This window comes from Enhydra lutris, unplaced genomic scaffold (assembly GCF_002288905.1).
Source record: "Enhydra lutris kenyoni isolate GAN:26980312 unplaced genomic scaffold, ASM228890v2 scaffoldscaffold56, whole genome shotgun sequence".
Lineage (NCBI taxonomy): Eukaryota > Metazoa > Chordata > Mammalia > Carnivora > Mustelidae > Enhydra > Enhydra lutris.
Window position 1 is genome coordinate 7,993,976 of NW_019154140.1, and position 26,296 is coordinate 8,020,271.

Sequence of the window (26,296 nt, forward strand, 5' to 3'; positions counted from 1 at the left end):
AACGGGGTACTGTGGGGCTATTAAGTTCTCAAGGTCTGGACAATATATCATCCTTTAAATCAAGCAGTCTAAGAATTTATTAGTTTTTTTTGGTTGCTCATTGAGCTTATAGCCAACTAAGGCCCTTAGATCTTTTCCTAGGCACTGTGTCTTAAAGCTACGCTTGCATCTACTGTAGGACTCAGGCGGCTTTCCAGGACTCCCTGACTTGAATTTAGTATGTCTTTGTTTTCTCTTGTTATATGGTCCGAACAAGAAGCGGGAGCTTTGGGTTTATTGCAGTTTTAGCTAAGAACTGCAGATGGCGCCTTAAGGCTGTCGCAAGGGTCAAATAGGTCCCTTCCCTTTTTGTAAGGATCTGGTAATGGTACCTCTTTAGCAGGTTCATTACCATAATTCAGTCCTCCCCTTTTGTTGGGAAGGAAAGAACAGCTGTGAAGCTGGATTTGGGTGTTATTCAGGGCAAGCTCCAAAGGAAGCATGTTTCCTAATGTCATTTGATCTCCCGGGGGATTCTGGGGCAGTCTGTCTCACGTGAGAGGTTTGCTTGAACACACTTTAATGCCACTGAGTTTTTGGCTTTTGAAGTGTACATCCCTAGAAGCTGATTTTGTTGGTTTCTCTTTGTGTTCCTTGCCATCTTTCTCTTGGTCACTGTAAAAGATTGAAACATGTTCAACTGCCTGATTTTGTTCATTTGTTTTGTGAAGGTGGGTTTTGAACCACAACAGTGAAAATTTTTCATAGGGTCCTGCTGAAAGGGATTTCATTTCAATAATTTGTTGCTCCCCTTATTTTCATTTTCCTTTCCTTCCCAATTCTCTTCTTTCTCTTCACTTCTCATCCACCCTTTCCATAGCCCATATTTGCTTATTTGCCAACTATTTTAACTATTTTTTAAAAAGATTTTATTATTTATTCAACAGAGAGAGATCACAAGTAAGCAAAGAGGCAGGCAGAGAAAGAGGGAAGCAGGCTCCCTGCTGAGGAGAGAGCCGGATCTGGGGCTCAATCCTAGGACCCTGAGAGCATACATAACCTGAGCCACCCAGGTGCCCCTATTTTAACTATTATAACTCTAGTGTCACCTTTGATTTTTCTGGATTTAAACCTCACTGACAACTTTCAACAGTGCTCTGTGTGGGAAAGTTGGAAGGGAATAATTTTAAATCCATTCTGTGCCCGACCTTAGTCCCTTTTCTGGGCTGGGAAAGGTTTTGGGGAACATTGTCATCTGGGTGGTGACTGAGTTAGCACAAGAGCCTGGCTAGCAAGCACGACCTGAAGGGACACTTTTCCTAGCACCAATAAGTCAGGCACCTTTCAGATGAATTAGTGTAAAGAAAGGAGCGGGAAGGATATGGGGGAAATAAATGTCTTCTATTTGTATGTTTCCAAGGCACAGATCTGAGGACCAGTGAGGCTCTTTGTTACTCCATTACCTCTCCCTCTATACCCATAACCACTAGTTTGGACTTGGCTTCTCTTGATACTTTCTCCTTTTCACTCATGGGGCCCATAGCAGAGAGCGTAAATTTACTGCTTTTCTGCATAATTTGGATAGGGAAGCAAATAGCTGCTATTTCTGGCCACATGGTGCCATATTATTCATATTCAATGACTGGGAATTCATTGCCTCTCAGCAGTTTACTTTTCTTGCATAGCTAAGAGACTGATCATTTTAGACCTACCTCCTTTCCAACTCTAATTCTTTTCCATCAGTGCGTTCCTTTTCTCATGTTCATGCCTTTGGTAATGTCACTCTTCTTTCCTGCAATTTTTTCCCCCTCTCTGCTAATCCAAATCTTTACACTACTTTTACATCCAGCTTAAGGTTTATCCCTAAACGATGCCTTCACTGATTAATTCCATCTCCAGTAATCTTTCCCCCTTGAGTTCCTTCAGCATTCTTGTCTAGTATGGGTTGTTCTATCAAGCATTTTCTTACATGTTGCCATATAATCATTCTCTGTCTTCTGCTTGTAAGTCTTGTCTCCTTAACCAAAACAAAGCCCCTTGAAGGCAGGGGCTGTTTTCTCCCCATGCAAATAACAGGACATTTAACAGTGCAAACAACAGAACGTGTTATTTAACAATTTAAAGCCTTCACTTTCTCATTTGTTACTGGGGATAATGATGCCTACATCACAGGGATGTTGAGAAAATCATGAGACAATGTGTTGAGAATGTTTTATGAACCATAAAATATTTTACAGAGGGTAGGCATTATCAATTTTTAAAAAATATTTTATTTATTTATTTGCCAGAGAGAGAGAGATCACAAGCAGGCAGAGAAGCAGGCGGGGTGGGGGGGAAGTAGGCTCCCCGAAGAGCGGATAGCCAGATGTGGGGCTCAATCCCAGGACCCTGACATCATGACCTGAGCTGAAGGCAGAGGCTTAACCCACTGAGCCACCCAGGTGCCCGGCATTATCAATTTTTAAAACAATGATGAAAGACTGTGTAAATGAGAGGGCATGCTGAAATTCCATGAATGAACTTACAGTAAATCAGTATTAGTTATGGGTCTAACACATAGACACAAAGTGACTAAAGATCAAATTCAGGGCCCCTGGCTTAGTTGGTAATCCATGGGATGCTTGATCTCAGGGTTGTAAATTCTAGTCCTGTTGGATGGAGAGATTACTTAAAAAATAGTCTTTTGGGGCACCTTGGTGGCTCAGTCAGCTGGGCAACCGACTCTTGATTTCAGCTCAGGTCATGCTCTCAGGGTCATGGGATCAAGCCCTGTGTGGGGCTCTGGATTCAGTGTGGAGTCTGCTTGGGATTCTCTCTCTGCCCCTCCCCCTGCTTGGCCACTTTCTCTCTCTCAAAATAAGTAAGTAAATAAAATCTTAAAAATATAAAATCTTCACTTTTATTTTTTAAACATGTATTTAATATTTATTTTTGAAAAAGATTTTATTTATTTATTTGAGAGGGACAGAGAAAGCACAGGGGGAGAGGGAGAGGGAGAAGCAGACTCCCTGCTGAGCAGAGAGCCTGATGAGGGGTTGAATCCTAGGACTCTGAGATCATGACCTGAGCTGAAGGCAGGTGCTTAACTGACTGAGCCATCCAGGCTCCCTGATTTATTTATTATTTTGGAGAGAGAGAGAAAGAGAGCGAGGTGGTGGGGTGGGGAGGGACAGAAGGAGAGGGAGAGAGAGAATCTCAAGCAGATTCCCCGCTCAGTGCAGCGAGTGACACAGGGCTCCATCTTGAGGCCTTGGGACCCTGGCTTGAGCTGAAATCAAGAGCTGGATGCCCAACTGACTGAACTGATAAGGTGCCCCATCTTTTAAAAAAAATTTATTTATTTTACAGAGAGAGAAATCACAAGTAGGCAGAGAGAGAGGGAAAGCAGGCTCCCCACTGAGCAGAGAGCCAGATGCAGGACTCTATCCCAGGACCCTGAGATCATGACCTGAGCCAAAGGCAGAGGCTCAACTTGTTGAGTCACCCAGGTGTCCCGTTTTTTTTTTAAATAAAATATTTTTTAAAAAGGTCAAATTCAAGTTTTTAACGTACTTATAAGGCACTTTTGCTGAACTGTTTCAAATATGAGTTTTTGTTTTGACATTGCCACTAATTTTGTGATATCACAATTCAACCTTTGATAATTTAAGACCAGCCCTAGCCATAAACATCTGATACACAGCTAAATTTGACTATGTTACTCATGTCTTTGGACCTCCATTTTGTTATTTCTAAAATGAGAAATGCTAACCTAATCAAACCCCTTTAATAGAACTTTATTTTTTTAAAGATTTTATTTATTTATTTGACAGAGAGTGAGAGAGCATAAGCAGGGGAAGAGGGAGAGGAAGAAGCAGGCTCCCTTCTGAGCATGGAGCCCAGAGCGGGGCTCCATCCCAGGACCCTGAGATCGTGACCTGAACTGAAGGCAGCTGCTTAACCAACTGAGCCACCCAGGTATCCCTTAACCGAACTTTAGAAAATGAGTGCTCAAAGAAACATGAATCCCATACAGAAGTCTCTTAGGAAGAAATTGTTTCCTTGGGCGAAAGCTGTATACTATATAGGGCATTCATTTAATTATTAACAAAGCACATTACCATGTTAAATGCTCTGGGAAATAAAGAAACCAGTTTCACTTCATTTTACCCAGTGTTTCCCAAATATGTTTGGAGCTGGGATAGTTTTTTCAGATCTGTTTAGCTTTCCATGAAACTAATTTTTTAAGACACACAGTTTGGACTGCCCAAGTGAATATTCTTAGGTATTAGAAGTGGGGCGATCAGAGGGACAAGTACACCCCTATGAGATGTCCTTTGGTGGTCTTTGTGCCTGTTGTGGTTTGGAGCTTCAGATTTGGCCAAGAGACTTCTAAAAGATCATGTTCCTTAATTACAGTCATTAGTTATCGTCTTCAAGATAATGAGTAAAATTTTCGTGTCTCTCAGTCTAAATTCAGCCTTTTTTTCCCTAATAAAAATAGAGAATCTGGCAATCAATCACTTCAGATCCAAAAATTCAACTCAAACAAAAATATGAGAAAAATTCCCCTCTCCAGGATCTATTTCAAACATATCAAATTAGGTCTTATTAATATTTGCAAAATATATCTGCCAAGGTGAAAATTATGTCATGATTTATCTTTAGTTCTAATTTTGCCACGAAGTCATTAGGTAACCTGGGATAAATTGATTCCCTTAAGGCTGAACTGAGACACAGCAGTGTTATTTCAAAATGATCTTTTGTAATCCTTAGCAGTTACTTTAATCTTTTCAGACATTTGGTTGTTTTTTTCATTTTCTTCAAAGTACGTAACAAGTATTATATATTGAATTTATTACAGCATTTCTTGTCCTCCAGTATAATTAGTAGATAGACTTTAAATAATTTGCAATCATTTCAAAGCAGGAAATTATCACATTGTTTTATTGTGAAGTACGGCGTACAAAATGGAAAATATATATGTAAAGAACAATGATAAAATTAATCTTTATAACGCAGGTCCAAAAGATATTTTTGAAGCATTTATTCAGTGCCTTTGGAGAGAGAGAGTATGGTATGGAGAATGGGTGAAGGCGGTCCATGAGTTGCAGGATCCCTCTTGCAAACCTCACTTAGCAAGTCATGTATGTGACCCACCCTCCTTCTTGAAGGACTATTTCTTTTTATGAGTAAAATTCTTTTTTGAAGAGGAATTTGTCCCAAATGAAAGAACAGAACAAGACTATGGCTTGGAAAACCAAACAAACACACAAAATTCTTTTTTGAAAGAACCTACTGCCTCCCCAGGGACTTAGCAAAATATTCCTTCCAATCACATTCAGAACTCTCCCTTAGAGACTTGTTAAATAAGATATTCTCCATAGTGTTAGATTTCCAGTGATGTTTTGACAGCTCTCATAGATTGGGCCTAGGTATGCTCCTTAATTCACCTCCCTTCTACATACATATCTACATATGGGATATCTATATATAAAAACTGTCTCCCATTAGACCACGGGCTCTCTTGTCTTTCCCAACACTGTAAGATTTCCAAGAATAGACTTTATTTTCCTCCCAAAGAAAGTATATTGGTTTTGCAGCACCAACAGGCCCTATACTGAAGGTGTTTCCCCAAAACCTTTTGGTAGGTGAAATCTGTCGTTATGGAAAAGATCTTAAATCCTATTGGTTCAGGTCCTATTCTTCAGCATGAAGTTCCCCATTAGCCAGGGCCATATCATCTCATTTCTACTCTGTATGGGAAGGAAGGGAAATTGTGGAAGAATTAGTCATTCATTCCTGTGTTCCTACACCACTTTGCGTTTTTCTGTTTCAACACTTATTACATGCTATTTTAGTTAATTATTTAATAGCTTCTATCCTCCTTTAACAATTGGATACTCTCCTTGGGGATAATGTTTTATTCAAATTATTTGTAAGTGACCCAAAACCTAGAACAATGCCTACCACTCATTGGGTACTTATGAATCTAACGAATGAAAAGAGCACAGATATTTGGAGAGTTTGCTTCTATTTGAATCTTCGAGAACATATTCAATAGTAAGTACGTATTTGAATCTTTAAGAAAAGATTCAACAGTAAGCAACATATGGCATAATGTCCTAATTAGCTGGTTGACCTTGTCTTTTGTTTCTTTAGATCTGTAAATGATGTGGTTGGATTAGATCAGGCATTATTAGCTCCAGGGTATTTTTGACTCTTCAGCCCCATGCAAAGTTAAACACAAAGGACCAGATAACTTCAGAGAGATCTTACTCCATTACAGGTACTGGGACTTCAACAGCGAAAGCGTGAACAAGCTTGTGCCTATGGTGTCTAGCTGCATACACTCATGTACACTTTCAGGCTTGTCGCTGATGACTGTCCAGAGTCTTTTACGCTTTGGCCTCAAAAGCTAAGAACACCGGGCAGATTCTGATGAATCTTTTCTTTGTTAACTATCTTAATCCCCAGTCTCTGGCCACTCCTAATTGATTACAGATCAGCTGACGGTGGGATGAATACTTCACAGGAGCCCAGCACTGGCCCAAAAGGTGCGCCAATACTGGAGATGGTTCTGGTCATGGGGTGGTTGGGAATCTGATCACGAAGCCAGAAGAGTAGTTAACAGAAGGATTCATGGGCGGCCCAACTGCCCACAACCGCATGGAGGGATGCAGACAGCTGAGCAGACTAGAAAACCGACTCAGAAATGGGCTTGGGCAGTGTGTCCCGCGGACGAGGTAGAGAACCCTCAAGTGGTTCCAGAGGTTGTCCTGTCCCCGACCCCGCACCGGACTCTACGGACTCCCAGGTTGCTGAGCGGTCGCGAAGTCCTGACGTCCAGGAGCTTCCGAAATGGCCTTTTGGAGTCAAACTTGGGTTGGGGAAGAGGGAAAGGAGAAAGTGCTGGGAAGTCCTCAGGGCTCAGCCGTGAGCCGCGAACCGCAAGGCCTCTTGAGACAGCCAGTCCTTCCTGGGACCTAGAGATCAAAGCCCCTCCCGACGTTCCCCTCTAGGCGTCCGCCTTCGGCAATCTCCGGGGGACTTTCGGCTCTTTCCGGCAGTTCCAGCTGGGGCCCTCCACCCTCCGGGCGCGCAGTTCCCTCCTCCCGACGCCGCTCCGCTCTTTCTGGGCCTGGGCTGTTGTGCACGTGGGCACGAGCTCTGGTCTCAGCCGTCCCTACTCCCATCTAGTTTGTTCCCGACCCCACTCCTCCAATCCCCGGCGACGCCCGAGCTCCCTTAACTCAGGCGCGCAACCCGGCGGGCGGTGCGAGGCGCGAGGGACTGAGTCACGAGAGGAGCGGTAACCCAACAGACTAGAGCCCGCCTTCCGCCCCGCGCCTCTCCACTCGCAGATCCCCGGAGCGCGGGCCGCCTCGCGCCCGGGCCTTCGCGCGCCGGTTGGCTGCAACGGCCTCGAGCTCGGCGCGCCGGGTTCGTGCCGGCGCGAGCACGCGCCCTGTGCGCTGGCTGGCTGGCGCGCACGCGCCCGAGCGGGCTCCGGGGCGGGGCGAACAGCGCGAGCCCCGGCGAGGTCGGTGTGGATCCGCTGGCATTCCGGCCCCTAGCCGCGGCTGCGATCCCCAGCCCGCCGCCCGGGCGAAGCGGGGAAAGGGGCGGTGGGGGCGGGGCGGCGTCCGGCTCTGGGAGAGCTGGGGGAGGAGCGCGGCGGCGACGGCGGCCGCTCTAGAAGAGGAGGAGAAGGAGGCGGAGGAGCTCCTTTCCTCTTCTCAAACCCTGGAGCGTCCGGGACGCAGAGCCCGGAACTGGGGGGACGCGGCAACTGCGGGGGCGCCGGCTAGGTGAGGCTGATGGTTCTAGGTGAAGGGGTTGGTGGGGGATAAGAGGGGGGCACAGAGGTGCAAGAGAGCGGGCTTGAGGGAGGGCACGGGGGAGGGGGTAGTTGTTGGGGGTTGGGGTGTGGAGAGGAGGGGGACTTGAGCCTTCTGGGACCTGGAGTACCCAGATGGTGAAAGGCTTCTGGGGTCAGTGGGGCGGACCGAAGCACACGGGTCCGAGTTGGGGGGTTTCCAGAGGCACAGACAGGGGAAACAATGGAGTAAGGGGGGACTCTGGTGTGAGCGTGTGTGGGGTATTGGATTCTGAGAAACAACGAGATCGAAAAGAATGAAAGAATGGGTCATTTGGGATGAGAAGTACAATGAATTGGGAATGCAGTGGGGATGCGTAAGGTCATCTGCGTGGGTGTCCGAGGTCCTTAGGATTTGGGGGGCAAAGTGGGATTTGAAAAAAAGAGAAAGGCATTTTTAGGAATGGGGTGAGGACGGAAAAGAAAATAAGGTAAAGAAAGGGTAGCAGAGAAATAAAATAGATGTGGTTTGGTCTTAAAGCGGAAGGGTAGATCTTGTTTGAGAGTACAAGGTAGGTGGACTACAGTGGCATCTTTCTTCCAATTTATCCAGGATGATTGGGTTCTTTTGGAAGGTGGATCTTTCTCAGGCTGGTCCCTCTGCTGAGCAGTACAAGCTGTTCTTTTAATAATTCGGTTATCATTTATAGTCCGTTTCATTGATTGCGAAGCATGCCTGTAGTATTTATTTCTCCTGTGTTCGTTAGGTTACTGTATTTAATATACCTGTGGTTAATGAAGCAGGGGAGAGCATATCACCAACAGGAGGCATCTTGCTTTGATGAGTTAGGTCAGTGATAATGCAGAGTTCAGGGTGCTTGGGGGGAGAACCAAGAGTTTATTTTCATGTAGACTAAAAGGTGATGAAAAGCCTTGATAAAATCGAAGTTATCTATACTTTGTTAGAATTGCAGTTTCTCACTGAGAAATGTTCATGTACCATCTGCTACTGATTTTATGCTCCTGGGAGAGTTTGGGTTCTGCCTCAAGAAATTCTTGATGCTGATATCAGATTATCAGGCTGCCTTATACTTTCCAGTTTGAATAAAGGTCACTTGAAAATACTGTGGGAAAATATTTCTGGGGTTATGATCTTTGCATTGATCTCCTTGATACTTGGATTTCCAGACCAAATATTGAGTGGTACTAGATACAAGATTGCTGATTTTGAAATTGTAGTTACCATTATGTCTTCATAAATAGTCAGTGTTAATCTTTTTATTTATTGGGTATTAAGTTTTGCTGACTCACCTAAGATTTCTGGGAATTTATCCATTTATATTTCCGGCTAGGTCTTGGATGGTAGTGTTAGACTACTTTATAAAGATCCAAAAGTAATGATCTAAATTGTCACTTTTCTTATATCTTAAAAAAACTGAACAAAGCAAGGAATATCTTCACTAGTGATAATGTGGCTCTTTATTGACCTCTTAGAGTGCACTAGGCAAGGTGCTAAGTTTGTTTTGCATGCATTATCTCATTTAACTTAATCCTCACAGTTATCTCCTATTTTATAATGAAGAGGCTAAATAATTTACTACGGTCACAGAGCTGGTAAATAAAGCCACATTCAGACCCAGCTCTGTTGGATGCCTTCTTTAAATCTTCACTGCTTGATTGTTCTACCTGCCATATCCTTCCTCCTAATCTTCGTTGTAGTATAATCATCATGAATTGGTTGAAACTTAGGTCTGATATTGATTTATTTTATTTATTTATTTTAAAGATTTAATTTATTTGAGGTGGGGGGAGAGGGAGCATGAGTAGGTGGAGGGGCAGAGGGGGAAGTAGGCTCCCGGCTGTGCGGGGGTTTCCAGACTGGACTTGGGGCGGGATCCCAGAACCCTGGGATCAGGACCTGAGCCGAAGGCAGACGCTTCACCCACTGAGTCACCCAGGCACCCTGATAATAGTGATTTAGATGAATATTGGGTTAGTGGAGGTACTTCTGTAGAGTTTGTAAATGTTTATTGCTCCTGGGGATTTAACAAATCTTCGGGGGTCCACATAATAGAGCTGGTCTTGCTAAGGGTTTGATCTGTGAACACAGTTTAGTCTAGTGTACTGCCGAGTACTGTACCTAGGTGGCGCTCTTCCTTGTAGAAGTCAAGGCAGCCAGTTGTGGAGTCAGAACCAATTAACGCTGGAAAACAATCGAAAACTGCTGAGAGCTCAAGTGCCCTCCGAAGCACCTGTTGAGTCCACAGTTGGTACGGGCATTATCTCTAAATATAGACAGGATCCTCTTAGAAACCGGGAGTGAAACAAGTAGAACTGAGAGAAACAGCTGGGGCGCGAGGGAGGAGCCATAGGTTGCTGGCCAAAACATCAGCATAGCCCTGAGGGGTTGATCCAGGAGTGCAGAGGGCCTCACACACTAGTGCCTGGCAGGAGGGGAGGGAATATTTATTTACTGAGCATTTATGTATTCTAGGCACTGAACTCAGTGTTTTATATATATCACTTCATAAGATCTTCAAACAACCCTTACAAGGTAGATGTAAGCATTATCCCTGTTTTTCAGATGAAGCTCAGAAAGGTTAGGTAACGTGTACAGATCACTTAGAGCCGTGAAGGAAGTTTGTATATATTATTATTATTATTATTATTGCTTGCTGTTTCCCATTGCAGAGCTACAGTATTAAACTTGGGAAGTTTAAGTCACTTTTAGGATCTACTCTGCTTCTTGTTAGAAGTACAACTGATTATTTCAATCTTTTTTTTTTTTTTTTAAAGATTTTACTTATTTATTTGACAGAGAGAGATCACAAGCAGGCAGAGAGGCAGGCAGAGAGAGAGGAGGAAGCAGGCTCCCTACTGAGCAGAGAGCCCGATGCGGGGCTCGATCCCAGGACCCTGAGATCATGACCTGAGCCGAAGGCAGCGGCTTAACCCACTGAGCCACCCAGGCGCCCCTGATTATTTCAATCTTGTTATTTCCATTGGAAACTGGAAGGAAGAGCTTGGTTTTCTCTGATTTAATTGTTGGGAAGGGGAGCCCATTCATTATTTAGTAAATAATCTCCTGTAGAATATAATTCATCTTCCTCAGTTGCTTGGTGTAAATCTGTAGCAACATGAAAATGGCATGTCCCTCCCTCCTGTTCTGAGGTCTTGATCTTCAGGTAAGTCATCTAGGCTCTGGAGGATGGCAGTGAAGCATGTCTGTTACAGACTCTTACCACTTTTCTTGATATATTTTTGCCACAAAGGTTTGGTCATCATTCTTGCTCGGTTATTTTTAAAAACTTTTGGTAAAATATAGATAACGTAAGATTTACCATTTAAACCATTAAGTACGGTGGAGTTAAATACATTAACATTGTTATGCAGCCATCACCGTCATCCATCTCCAGAATATTTTAGTCTTCCCAAACTGAAACTATCAAACAATAACTCCCCATACCTCTATTCCCTCAGCCATTCCCCTCTCTGTGTTTATGAATATGACTAGGGATTGCATGTAAGTAGAATAATAATATTTGACTGTTGTGTCTGGCTTATTTCACTTAGCATGATGTCTTCAAGGTTCATCAATATTTTTTTTGTGTCAGAATGTCATGCCTTTTTTTTAAGGACTGCATAATATTCCGTTGTAAGGTTGTACCACATTTTGTGTATCCGTTTAGACACATGGGTCATTTCCATCTTTTGGCTGTTGTGAATAATGCTGCTGGGAATGTTGATGTACACATATCTTTTGAGTCCTTGCTTTCAGTTACTTTGGATATATACTGAGAAGTGGGATTTCTGGATCATATGGTAATTCTGTTTAATTTTTTGAGGAAGTGTTGTTACTTTTAAAGATTTATTTATTTATTTTAGAGAGAGAGAGAGAGAGAGAATGAGCTTAAGTGGGGCGAGGGATAGAGGAAGAGACTCTTCAAGCAGACATCTGCAGAGTGTGGAGCCTGACTCAGGGCTCCATCTCACAACCCTGAGATCATGACTTGAGCCAAAACCAAGAGCCAGACACTTAACCAACTGAGCCAGCCAGGCATACCCTGTGAAGGATTGTTGTTACTTTTTTTTTTTTTTTGAAGATTTTTTTAAAAAATTTTTTATTTTTAATTTTTTTTTTAAGATTTTATTTATTTGACAGAGAGAGATCACAAGCAGGCAGAGAGAGAGGAGGAAGCAGGCTCCCTGCTGAGCAGAGAGCCTGATGCGGGGCTCGATCCTAGGACCCTGAGATCATGACCTGAGCCAAGGGCAGTGGTTTAACCCACTGAGCCACCCATGAGCCCCTTTTTTGAAGATTTTATTTATTTATTTGACAGAGAGAGGGAGAGAGAGATCACAAGTAGGCAGGCAGAGAGAGAAGGGGAAGCAGGCTCCCTGCTGAGAAGAGAGCCCAATGCCGGGCTCAATCCCAGGACCCTGAGATCATGACCTGAGCCGAAGGCAGAGGCTTAACCCACTGAGCCACCCAGGCGTCCCTGTTAACTTTTAAATGGTGGTTTTATTTGTGTTCACCTTAAGGTAGTACTTGGCCTTATGTTTGAGGGATGATGTTTCCTCTACTGACTTTCTGTACTGTTCATAGGACACTTGTACTGGAAGTGATTCAAAAGGAAATGATTTACCTAGTTTTCACAGCTTTCTCTTAGCTTCTGCCTGTTTATATTTATGTATCATGACATCTGGCAAGCACATTAAAATACATTTCAACTTAGCAATAAAGTACTTTTGAAAATCTTTCAGACAGCTCATCTGATGAAGAAAATCAGAGTATCTGTTCTGAAGTGTGAAATATATCCAATGTGGAAGGAACCATTTGTTATATATAGATCTTTCTAGTCATACCTGTAAAGGTGGATAATCACCTTAAAAACATTATCTGTATGTGCATTTGAAGAATGTGTCAGTAGGGTAGAGCATTTTCAGTTCACTTTGTTGCCTTTGAAATCCAGGGTACTTTTTTCATTTAAAAATGTTTTACATGTATGAGCTGCTAGTTCCCGCTTATCTTGCGGATCCTTTTATTTATTGGAAGAAGTTTGAGTGCCTGCTATGTGCTTTACATATTTTAAGAAGGTAGCTGTAATGCAGGAAGTAAAATTGGCTCAAGTCATTATTTGACTCCATTTTTCCCTCTATTTGTGTGTGTATATATGTGTTTATTTGTGTACACACACACACACACACACACACACACACACACACACGAATGAGTTCTGTAGTACCAAGTAAAGTAGATTGCTGTAGCTGCATACTGGCAGTGGACTGTCTCTTAAGGATAGATCTAACCTCCCAATTCATTTTTTTTTTTTTTTAATGTCACAAAGAGGTTAATTATCTCTGCATCTTGCTTCTTGAGATTATTGTGTTACAAAGGGACTTTAGGTTCACATGCCATTTTCTGGAAGCTTCATAATCTTTTTTTTTTTTTTTTTAAGATTTTTATTTATTTGACAGATAGAGATCACAAGTAGACTGAGAGGCAGGCAGAGAGAGAGAGAGAGAGAGAGAGAGAGAGAGGAGGAAGCAGGCTCCCCACTGAGCAGAGAGCCTGATGTGGGGCTTGATCCCAGGATCCTGGGATCATGACCCGAGCCGAAGGCAGAGGCTTTAACCCACTGAGCCACCCAGGCGCCCCTGGAAGCTTCATAAAAGAGTTAGTCCACACTTACCTTGGAGGGGTCTGTTGGTTCTGAAATACGGATGACCCTTCAACAATGTGGGAGTTAGGGGCACTGATCCCTATGCAGTGAAAAATTTGTGTATAACTTTGGACTTTCCAAATACTTAACTGCGTATTATATATTGTATTCCTACAATAAAGTATTCCTACAATTAAGAAGGCTGTAAGGATGAAGAAATACGTTTACAGTACTGTATTTATTGGAAAAAAAATCCACGTATAAGTGGACACATGCTCTTCAAACCCATGTTGTTCAAGGGTCATTGTATTTTTTTTTAAAGATTGTATTTATTTGACAGAGAGTGAGATCACAAGTAGGTAGGGAGGCAGGCGGGGGTAGGGGTAGGGGAAGCAGGCTCCCCGCCAAGCAGAGAGCCCGATATGGGGCTCAATCCCAGGACCCTGAGACCATGACCTGAGCCCAAGGCAGAGGCTTAACCCACTGCGCCACCTGGGCACTCAGGGTCATTGTATTTCTAAAGATGTAAAGTTTGTAAACATCTTACGTTTAAGTTACTGGGTATTAAGGATTGGTCAGAGGCCAGCATTTTGCTCTGGGTGTTCAAATCTACCATAGTGGTCTTTCAGGGTGGGGGGGTTGCGTGAAATATACATCCTCTTCTACACAGATTCTGCAGGGTTTGAGGATATAGCCATTAGCTTAAAGGTACTTCTGCAGTCATTGCCCTGTGACTAATTTGTGGTTAGGGCTTACTTAGTGATTTGTGCTAGTTCAAACCCTAAATAACAACATTGGATTACTGGTAAGAAGGAGGATTTTTTTATATTACTTAATTAGCAATATAACATGATTACCAGTTGTGGAGTGTGTGTGTTCTTCTTTCAAATTGGCTAAAGGATATTGGGCCTGAGGAAAAGATTTGTGATGAGGCCATTATATGATTTAGGTGAGTCACAATAGGTAAGTGAAGACACTGTCAATGCTGTTACTTCCCACTGACCTTAGAAAGGACTGGAAACACCAATTTGTGCAACTTGAAATCTTTCTTCTCGTGAGTACACATGATATGTCCAGTAGTAAACTATTTGCTGCTGTTTTAAGGCTACCATCAGTAGTAGAGCAATATTTGTCTTTAAATTATCCTCTTGCGGGGTGCCTGGGTGACTCAGTTGTTTAAGCGTCTGCTATTGGTTCAGGTCATAATCTCAGGATCCTGGGATCGAACCCCACATCGGGCTCCCGAGCAGGGAGTCTTCTTCTCCCTCTCCTTCTGCCCCTCTTTTCCCCCCACTCATGCTCACTTGCTTTCTCTCTCTCTCTCAGATAAATAAATCTTAAAAAAAATTATTCACTTGGTCTCTGATACCTGTCACCGTGGTCAGCTCACAGCTGGCTCTTCCTGGTTATCTTCTGTTGACATTGATTTGAGATGTGCATTTGTTTGTAGTGGCAGTGACTCTTCTGCTTACTTTGTTTGGTCATCCTCTCAATCTTTATAGTAAATTGCCTTCATTGCCTACCTGCATGTCCTGCACAAGTTCTTAGCATAAGGATCTCATCATGAGAAGCTCTCTTGTATTTGATGAAAGCAGTGAAATGCGTCTATAACTAAGGCAGAATTACAGGAAGATAAAGTATTGTACCTGAATGGCAAGGATTACAGAACCACCACACACTAAATCAGCTATAACTTAGATGCAAGCTTGGTATTGTGTTATATCTTACTGGTTAGTACACACTAGGTTTCTTGAGATGGTTATCTTATTCCTTGTTGGCAATGCTTTAAACAAGGTTTAGTTGAGTAATCTTTTTCATCTCTGTCACTATGCAAATGTTGTATTTTATGTTGTCTTTTTGAAAGTTGATATTTGGCGCACTTGAGTGGCTCAGTCAGTTAAGCGTCTTGATTTTGGCTTGGGTCATGATTTCACGGTCGTGAGATCAAGCCCCATGTCGGGGCTCCGCACTGAGCATGGAGCCTGCTTGGGATTCTCTCCCCTTTTACCTCTGCACGCTCCCCCTCCCCTTCTCCTTCCTCACCCGCTCTCATGCGTGTTCTCTCTCTCTAAAAAAATATAATAAAAGAAATAAAAGTCAATATTTGACATTTGTTATTTGTCTGCCTGCCGATATGTAATGTTATGATGATCCTGTAAGTTAGACTACAAGGTATTATTATTTCATGTTCTTGTAATTTGGGAGCATAGGAAACAGTGCAATGACAGTGATTACCAATTTGTTTAGGCATCTAACCTGCAGAAGTAGAAAAAGCTCCTGAAAATGGAGGGATATTTCGTACTTTCATCCTGATAACTTGTTACCTGAAATCTTAATATTTAAGTAAGATTAGAATTATATTCAGTTTTTACATGACTACATTTTTGATTGGACAGTAAAGCTGAGAACACATGATCCTTTCACACTTTACGGCTAATTATTTCCATTGTGAAATAGCCCTTAAGCATATTATTAAACTTCTTGGCAGCTGAACTTCTTGATGTCTGAAATGTGGATCTGCTGAATAGTGTTGGTTATGATCAGGCTAATACTGATAATTATAATATTTTAACGTTGTGTTATTTTTCTTCTAATTTCTTATTAAAATAGGGAAGCTATATAACACGTTTGTTAAGAGTGTAAATCTGTCTTGTCACATAGAAGTTGCTAATTTGTTGGATTAACGATAGCTGAGCATAAAATTAGTTGTTGGAGAGAGGGGCTATATTCTGTCAACATCAAAAAAAAAAAAAGATCACAAATCTGGCATACAGATCTGGCTTTGAATCTCTGTTCCTCTACCCTCTGTGGACTTGGTCGTCTTTTAATTTCTCTGAGCCTGTGTTTCTGAATTTGTAAAATTGGTGCAGTAGTAATCCCATGACAACCAAGTTGTCATGACTGTTGAATATTTTTAGGTGAAATTCACATAACATAAAATTAACCCTTTATACAGTTCAGTGGTATTCAGTACATTGACGGTGTTGTACAGCCATCACTCTATCTAGTTCCAGAACTTTTGCCTCACCCCCAAAAGAGACCTCATACCCACTGAGCAGTTACTCTTCATTCTCCTCTTGCCATATTTCTTGGTAACCACCAATGTGCTTTTTGTTTCTGTGAATTTACCTATTCTGGCTATTTCAAATAAATGGAATCCTATAACATGGGATCTTCTGTGTTTGGCATCTTTCACTTGGCATAATGTTTTTGAGGTTCGTCCATGTTGTAGCATGTACCAGAATCTCTTCCTTTTTATAGATGAATACAGTTTCCTTGTATGGATATATCACATTTTGTTTATGCTTTTGTCTGCTGATGGACAGTTGTGTCATTCTCACTTTTTGGCGGTTGTGAATAATGTTATCATGAACGTTCACATATACCAGTGTTTGAATATCTGTTTTCATTTCTTTTGGGTCTATAGCTGCGAATGAAATTGTTGGTTCATGTAGATTTTTTTTTTTTTTTTTTTAAAGATGGAGGGAGATGGGTTAGGGGCAGAAGGCAAGGGAGGGCGTCTCAGGGCTCCATGTCACAACCCTGAGATATGACCTGAGCTGAAATCAAGAGTCAGATGCTTAACCGATGCCCCCATGTAGAATTTTTATGTTTAACTTTCTGAGGAACTGCCAGCAATGTTTGTCCATACTTGGAATTTTCCTTTTATTTTTCCTTTTGCTTATAGTGATCTTAGTACCTATGAGGTGATATCTTAGCGACTGAGCCACCCAGGTGCCCCTGAAGTGGTCTCTTATTGTGAATCTGATTTGCATTTCCTTCGTGACTACTGATGTTGAGCATCTTTATATTCACTTGATTATTTATGTATCTTCTCTGGAGAAATCCCTATGAAGTCTTTTGCCCAATTTTTTTTTTTAAGATTTTATTTATTTATTCGACATATAGAGATCACAAGTAGGCTGAGAGACAGGCAGAGAGAGAGGGGATGCAGGCTCCCTGCTGAGCAGAGAGCCCCATGTGGCTCCATCCCAGGACCCTTAGATCACGACCCAAGCCAAAGGCAGAGGCTCAACCCACTGAGACACCCATATGCCCCTTTTGCCCAGTTTTTAACTGGATTGTCTTTTTGTTGAGTTGTGACCATTGAATTTTAATGGGCAGAAAATAGTTCAGTAAGTGCACGTAGTCTGTACTCAATAATAAATAGTAGCTAATAATATAGTTAAAAGTATTTTGCTACTTGTGGCCTGAATTGGAAGGGGACTTTGCCTAGCTTTTGTAAATAGGGGTGCAAAAGCAACAAAGACTTTGTTGTCAATAAAGTTTTGACTGTGTCAGTGTTCATGCTTTGCTTTTAATTGATGCCCCCAAATCAAGAAATTAGAAACACTTAGGCAAAAATCAGTTTATTTCTGTCAGAAACCAGTGTATCATCAATGTTTAATGTATTCCTAAGAACTATAAAGCAGTAGTGCCATCTAGTTATACCAGGTTTAGATCATCTTTCTTCATTCTACCGTGTTATGAAACATTTGTTGTGAATGCCGCAATCAAAATTTTTTGAAAACTGGGTCAGGGAAACCTTCTTTTTATATTTACTGCTGTGGGTTTCCCCTTCTATCTGAAAGTGGAGCATTCCTATGAAAAATTTTTTTTTTTAAGATTTTATTTATTTATTTGACAGAGAGAGAGAGAGAGATCACAAGTAGGCAGGGAGGCAGGCAGAGAGAGGAGGAAGCGGGCTCTCGCGGCACTCGATCCCAGGACCCTGGGATCATGACCTGAGCTGAAGGCAGAGGCTTTAACCCACTGAGCCACCCAGGCGCCCCTCCTATGGAACTTTTTTAAAGTCTAAATGACATAAAGTGAAGAAGCATTTACCATTAATTTATATGGAAAAATTTTTGAGCATTTCTGGACCTCAAAATAACGTCTCTTAGGATTTTCTGCTACCTTAGGACACATCTTGCTAATGGACACACAAAATAAATCAAAATAAAGCACAGATGCTCACAGACACAGTTCATAGCTGTGGCAGCTTGACGTTGAGATGCTGAGTGTAGGAAGGAGCTTAAGGATGCCATCCTCACTGCTGGGCTGTGCACGGCTTTTCTAAGAGCTGGCTGCAAAGCAAAGCCCGAATGCTGTGTTTGTTTTTCACCTGTTTTTATAAAAGTGAAAATCCTTTTCGGATTTTCTTCCATTAGTGGAAACAGGTACTAACATAGATCTTTCGTAAAAGAGAAGGTGGTGTAAGGCGAACTTTTGAAAAGCAAGGGGATTACTTGTATGTAGCTGATATACTGTCATTGTTTTTATGTTTATTGCAACTAGGCTTTATGGGCCGGTCAAAAGAAGATTGATGAGACTAGAAGATCAAAGTAATTAATTTAGGATTACCCTCCTGTCAGAATTGTACTGTCTTGAACTGATGAATATATTCTGGCAGGTTTATAGTATTTTATTTCAGTATGCCATGATTTGGAGTGGGGCAGTAGCTTTAGGTAGAACAGACCAAAACTATATGCAAGTCTAAATTTGGTTATTTTAGGAAAGGTAACAAGGGGAAGTGTATGCTTCCAGGGACTGGTGATTATTCAGAAACCTAACGCACTCTCCCCCTATACTCTCAAGCTTTATGTTCTATTTGCTACAGCTCTGAACCATCCTATCTTTTCGATTGCCTCTCTCCCTTTGCCCATTCCATAAACGCTGCCTGGAATGCTTTCTAAATAAATCTGTTGGTGACTCTTCCTAAGTCTCTTGGGCAGACTAAGCACCCCTTCTTTTGAGCTTTGAAATCTATTACATACTTTCATAATAACACTTGTCATAGTGTACTTTAAAAAATGCATATTATTACTATTATTATTATTTATTTTATTTTATTTTTTTAGAGAGAATGAGAGTGGGAATGTGGGACAGGGGCTGAGGGAGAGAGAGAATCCCAGGCAGGCTCCATGCCCAGTGCAGAGCCCGATGCAGGGCTCAGTTTCATGACCCTGAGATCATGACCTGAGCCAAAATCAAAAGTTGGATGCTTAACTGACTGACCCACCTAGGCATCCCCCAAAAAATGTACATTAAATTTTAAAAAATGGGTTAAATTTTAAACAAAAAAAGCAGTACAGAGGTAAATGGTGAGAACAGTTTCTCCAGTTCTCTTCCCCAAAGGCCATCACTGATGTACCTTTTTTTATATATCCTTCCAGAGATTTTCTGGGCTGACACAAGATTTAATAGTATATGAAATCCTTATTTACCTCCTTATTTTTTACTTCAGAGTAGTTTAGAAATGTTGATAAAAATTCAAGTATTATAGAAATACACAGACCAAAAAATGAAAGGTCCCTTTATCTTGATCCTTTACTCTTGTCCTTACTAAAGAATAACTCTCTTCTTCAAGAACATTCCTCTCTCCAGAGGCAATCCTATCATAAGCCTATTGAGTACTCTTTCAGATTGTTCCATTTACACCTATGTATTTACATAAAAAATTTTTTAGGTACGTATTATTTTTGTTATTCTTCTTAATATATCTTGGAGGTTTTTTTCACATCATTATATACAGACCCATTTTATTCTGTAAGGTGTTTATTCTATAATATGAATATGCATTTTATGTAATCATTTTTCAGTTGATGGATATATATGTGTGTATGTCCCTTGCAGTTTTTTTTTTTTTTTTAAGACTTTATTTATGTGAGAGAGAGCGAGAATGAGCACAAGCTGGTTGGGAGGGGCAGAGCGAGAGGGAGAAGCACTCTTCACTGAGCAGGGTGCTGGGTATGGGACTTGATACCCTGAGATCATGACCCGAGTCAAAGACTGATGCTTAACCGACTGAGCCACCCAGATAGCCCTCTCTTGCAGTTTTCTAACAATGCATCAATGAACACTTGTTTATAAACTCTTTGTTGGACCTATGTGAGTGTTTCTCTGGTTTGCTGGAAGTGAAATGCTGGATGAAAAGGTATAAGAGGGTATATTCTTCTAAAAATTTTAGTGAATCCTGCCAAATTGCTTTTAAAAAATTTTTTGGTTTGAAATAATTTTAGGTTTGCAGAAGAGTAAAGATAGTACAGAGAGCTCCCATATACTCTTCCCCCAGCTTCCCCTAATGTTAACATCTTTCATAATCGTAGTACATTTATCAAAACTAAGAAATTAACATTGGTACAGTAGTATTAAATTACATAAACTATTTGGATTTTCTCAGTTTTTCCACTAATGTCCTAAAAAGTTCTAGGATCCAGTCCAAGAACCCACGTTGCAGCTAGCCAGCATGTCTCTTTAGTGTCCTGCAATCTGTGACAGTTTCTGTTTTTTTCTTGTCTTTTTCACTATCTTGACACTTTGAAGAGTGCTGATCAGGTATTTTGTTGGCCATCCCTATAGGTTTGTTTGATGTTTTCTGATACCCAGACAAAGGTTATAGGTTTTGGGTAAGAATACCGTAGAGGTGATGTGCCCATTTCATTGCATTGTATGGGGGGGGGATAGATGATATCAACATGTTTTATTATTGATGATGTTAACCTTGATAAGTTGATTTGGTGTCTGCTAGGTTTCTTCATTGGAAAATTTCTGCTTTTCTCTTTGCATGCTCTGTTGTTAAAAAGCAAACCACCAAGTCCAGCCCACACTCATGGGGAGAGAATTAAGTTTCATTTCTTGGAGGGAGAAATACCAAAGAATTTGGACACATGTTTAAACCTCCACAGTCATAAATAACTATTTTATGGAGATATTTTGAGACTATCCAAATATACTGTTTCTCTTTAAAAGTTCCACATATTAATTTTAGCATTCTGTGGTGATCTTGCCTAAAGCAGCTATTACTGTGATACTGAAATAGTTTTCTGTTTCTCTCGTTTTTCCATAAGGTAACTTGTGCTTTGTCCCCTGTTTATTTATGTAGTTTAATTGTATCATTATGGGCTCAGGAATTTATTCTTTGGTAACATTATTTACTTTGTCACTCACTAAATTACTTTAAAAAACCTTCCAAATTACACTCCAACCAATAGTTGTAGATAACAAACTTACACACTTACAACATTGGTTGATGAATGAAAGCATTTTTTTTCCTGATTGAACATGAGGTTGAGTATGTTTTATATGTTTATTGACTATGTTTCTTTGTGAATTGTCTTTCTGTACTTTGCTCATTTTTAAATTCGGTTTTTGGTTTGTTTTATGGAAGTTTTTTACACTATGGATATTAATCCTCTGTTAAATATAATTTTTTTCCTTTTGGGAAGAAATTGTTTTCCTTCTCTTTCTCTCTTTTTTAAAATTTTTTAATTTTTTTAAGCTGCTTTTGCCCCCTTAAGATTTTATTTGAGAGACAGCACAAGCAGTGGGGAGAGGCAGAGGGAGAGGGAGAAGCAGGGAGCCCGATGCGGGGCTCGATCCCAGGACCCTGAGATCATGATCTGAGCCAAAGGCAGAGGCCTAACCCTGCTGAGCCACCCAGGTGCCCCTCTTTCTCTTCTTAAAAAAATTTTATTTAGGGAAAGCCTTCTTCTCCCTCTCCACTGAGCAGTGAGCCCGATATGGGGCTCCCTTCCAGGCCCCTGGGATCATGACCTAAGTTGAAGGTAGACACTTAACTGACCTAGCCACCCAGGTGCCCTTCTTTCTCTCTCTTTTAAATTACAAAAGTAATATGTTTATTGTAAAACGTGTACGTGAATAGTAAAAGTCTCCTTACCCTCTCTTCACTCTAATTCCCCATGCATAGTACCTTTCTTAGCTCATGGACTAACAGTTTGGTATTTTTCCTTCCAGAACTTTTTCTGTAGAGCAGAAACATATATGTGTGTGTTATGTGTGTGTGCAAGTGTGTATGTGCATAGAAAACATACACCTGATAAAAATGGAACCATAGAATATTCTTCAGTTTTGCTTTTATCACACATTTAACAAATTATGGAATTCTAATGTGTTGAAATGTATGTTTCATTGTCTTTCACTAGATTACAAGCACCTTTGTACAGAGACCATGCTCCTTCCCACTCTAAAGGTTTAATATTTCTGGGGGCTCCTGGGTGGCTCATCTGGTTGAGTGTCTGACTCTGGGATATCATCAGCTCAGGTCTTGATCTCAGGGTTGGGAGTTCAAGCCCCATGTTGGTCTCCACGCTGGGCATAGAGCCTACTTAAAAAAGAAAAAACTAAAGGTATTCTTTTTCCTGTGCAAATGACACTATTTATCTATTTGCTTATGCTAGAGACATTTCATTTCTTTAACAAAATTTAACGAATGTCTGTCTGATACACAGGAATGAACTGAACATAAAAATCCTTGCCTTATATTGTAGTTGGGGAGGGCAGATATTAAACAAAGGATTAGAATGTTTAGTATTTAAATTGGTGATATTGGTATTAAAAGCACCCCCCAAATAAAAAAACAAGAAAAGAGATAAGGGACACTCTATAAGCATGTAACTGTGTGTGTGTGTGTGTGTGTGTGTGTGTGAGAGAGAGAGAGAGAGAGAGAGAGAGACTGAAGGTGGTAGGGAAAGCCTTTTTGAAAAAGTAATATTTTAGCATAGACTTTAAAGTCATCTTTGATTCCTCTCTCTTCCTCATACCTCACATCAAATCTGTATCCAAATCTTATTGATTACATCTGCAAAATATATCTCAGACCCACCCATCAAGTACGTGGATTGATTTGGTAGTAGAAGTTTACAAAAGTTTTCTTCTGATTGTTGTCATATTCTCAGTGAGTTAGGAATCGGAGTGCTCAGCTGAGAGTGAGGGTGGGGAGGAAATGATGGAAGTTTGTGGAGAGAGGGGAAGATGGGAGAATGATGGTAGCAGGGAAGTAGTGTTTGATTTCCAGGTGGCACTAGGGGACCCTTGAGGCTTGTGGTCATGAATTTAAAGTGAGATTAGTATGTTTTTTTTCCTTCCAACCATATTGAGCTGCAGGGGTGTATGTTTGGAGTGGATTTAACCAGAAAGAGAGGGGTGTATGTTTGGAGTGGATTTAACCAGAAAGAGATTTTTACCATGATAGTGGAATAAAACATGAGAGGGTCAAGGGAATAGAACATATATGCAAGGGAGTGATTATGATAATATACTGATTTAAATTATGGAATTTAAACCAGGTAAGTAAGAAAGGGAAGACATGAAGTGGCTAAGAGGTGGTGAAAAGATGGTAGAATCAGTGAGTTGAAGGTCCCATTGAGATCAAAGGGTGTTGTAATTTGGGTATGTGAGAGACAGAGCTGTAAAGATTTTAAGTCATGGTCAGGCAGTAGGATACAGAAATAGAGATCATGGAGGCATTATCATGCATGGGCTGCGTGGGTGAGGACAAAATCATTGGAATCAAGGAATTCAGAGACATGAGGTATTAGAAAGATCATGTGTGTGAAATCACTGAGATCTAACAACAGGATATGTGTTGTGGAGAGTGAGAGTGTTAGGGTTCTCCAGAGGAAGAGAACCTGTAGGATTGATCTCTCTCTCTCTCTCATCTGTATCTTTATATCTGCATTTATATCTGTATCTGTCTAGAATGGAATTTATTATAAGGATTGGATCATGCAGTTATGGAGGCTGAGAAGTCCATGATCTGATGTCTGCAAGCTAGGGACTCGGGAAAGTTGGCAGTGTAAATTCCAGTTTAAGACCAGAGGCCTGAGAACTACGAACAACACAGTGGTATAAGTCCCAGTCCAAGAGCAGAAGACTGACAGGTGGTTTAGTTCAGCAATCAGGCAGAGACAAAAGGAATTATTTTTTCCTCTACCTTTTTATTCTATTCAGGCCTTCAATGGATTGGATGATACCCACCCACAATGGGGAGGGCCATCTGCTTAAATCAGTCTGCCATTTCATATGCTAATCTCATCTAAAACACCCTCAACAGACACATGCAGTTATGGTCTGTATCCACATATCTGGTACCCCATGATCCAGTCAAGCCAACACATAAAATTAACCTTCACAGCCAGGTAGAGGGTAATAGAGTGTTCACATGACATTCTTTTGTTTGTTTGTTTGTTTAAAGATTTTATTTATTTATTTGACCGAAAGAGAGAGCACACAAGCAGGGGGAGCAGCAGAGAGAGAGAAGCAGGCTCTCTGCTGAGCAGGGAGCCTGATTCGGGGCTTGATCCCAGGCCCCTTGGGATCATGACCTGAGGCGAAGACAGAAGCTTAACCAACTGAGCCAGCCAGGTGCCCCTCACGTGATATTCAAAGTAGAGATGTTTTGTTTTTGTTTTTGTTTTGGGAAAAGGGAAGGAGACTGACTTAGAAGCATCAGTGAGGAGCGGGGAGTACACTTTCCTGACCCCCAGGTCCAGTTGTATGAAGGGTGTGGGGAAGAGAACTTGAACCACTTGAGGGCTGTGAGGGAAGTATGACCTCAGAAGAGAACTAGATTAGAACAAGAAGTTGAAGAAAATGTTGAGAGTAGAAGTTGAAAATGTAGTGGAAGTGTTTCAGAATTTGGAGAGAGATGTGTGGCACATGAGGACAGAGCAGGGAATGTGTAAGAACTGTTTGGGGATTAGAATATGGGAGATGAGAGGTCTGAAAGTCTGGGGCTTCTTTTGATGGATCACAGAAACAGAGATAAAGTACATGAAGAGATTAGGACTGATAGCAGGCAGATTCTGAGCTAAGGGAGTGAGTGTTGGGAGGGAAGAAAGGGCAAGGAGTCCTGGTGCTAGGAAAGAGCATGCTTATTTTAATTTTTAATTAGTTTTTAAAATGAAAATTGTATTGTTAGGTCCGTAATCAAAGGAGCGAGACTCATACAAGGCGAAGGTCAAGGAAAGCTTTATTTTGTGCCAAGCATGGAGAATCAAACCGACCGGTCAGGGTCGCCTCTTTTTTTTTTTTTTTTTAAATTAATTAATTTATTTGACAGACAGAGATCACAAGTAGGCAGAGAGGCAGACAGACAGAGAGGGGGGAAGCAGGCTCCCCGCTGAGCAGAGAGCCGGATGCGGGGCTCGATCCCAGGACTCTGGGATCATGACCTGAGCCGAAGGCAGAGGCTTTAACTCACTGAGCCACCCAGGTGCCCCTCAGGGTCGCCTCTTACAGAGAGGGCGACCCCTCCCTGTCTTACAGACTGACTTTATAGAGCAAAGGCCATGTGGTTGGGCCTGGCCACACATAGGTGGCCAATGAGATTGTAACACACAGAGAAAGCTGCACAGTCATGCTAGGTCACACACAGGTGGCCAATTGAATTACAATTTACCCTATAGTAGATATTTGAACTAGCCGAGCACTTTGATCAGAATTGGCGCCCAAAAGGCGGTACCCACGCTTCTTGGTAGCTAGGGAGACAGTATGCTGCCCCACTGATTGGATGTCTCCACCTGGCCTGACCCGCCCTTGTATTTGGGCTTTGTTACCTGGGACTGGTTTCCCACTGCTTTTAAGTAAGTTCCCTGAGGGGTGGGGGAGGGTCAGTTTACATTTTACTGCATAAACAACAAAATCACTGTTTAACCAGATGGAATCGCTCTGGCTAAATAGGCCCTTAAAGTATTTAAGGTGTACATGATGAGGTTTTGGTATACATATAGACAGTGAGATGATTACCATAATCACCACCATTTTCTCACGTAATTATCTTTTGTGTGTGTATGTGATGCGAAAACCTGAAATCTTGTCTTTTAGCAAATTTCTGGTATTCAGTATGGTGCTATTAACTCTAATCATTTTACTGTACATTAGATCTCTGGGCTTATTCATCCTATGTAACTGCAACTTTGTAACCCTTTGACCAACATCTCTCCTTTCCCCCCCACCTTCCTGCCCCTGGTAACCACCATTCTACTCTCTGCTTCTTGTATTTGACTTCTTTAGATTCCATGTGTAAGTGAGATAGTGCAGGTTGTTGTTTGCC

General features: G+C 41.5%; 1 protein-coding gene across 1 annotated transcript in view; it reads left to right on the forward strand.

Moving 5' to 3' along the window:
• The first annotated feature begins 7,660 nt into the window (after positions 1–7,660).
• Positions 7,661–26,296, forward strand: part of LOC111157937 (spermatogenesis associated serine rich 2) — a 144,064-nt gene continuing 125,428 nt past the window's right edge. The window contains exon 1 of the mRNA XM_022519678.1: positions 7,661–7,769. The gene's annotated coding sequence lies outside the window, so the exon portion shown is untranslated. The remainder of the gene's footprint in view (positions 7,770–26,296) is intronic.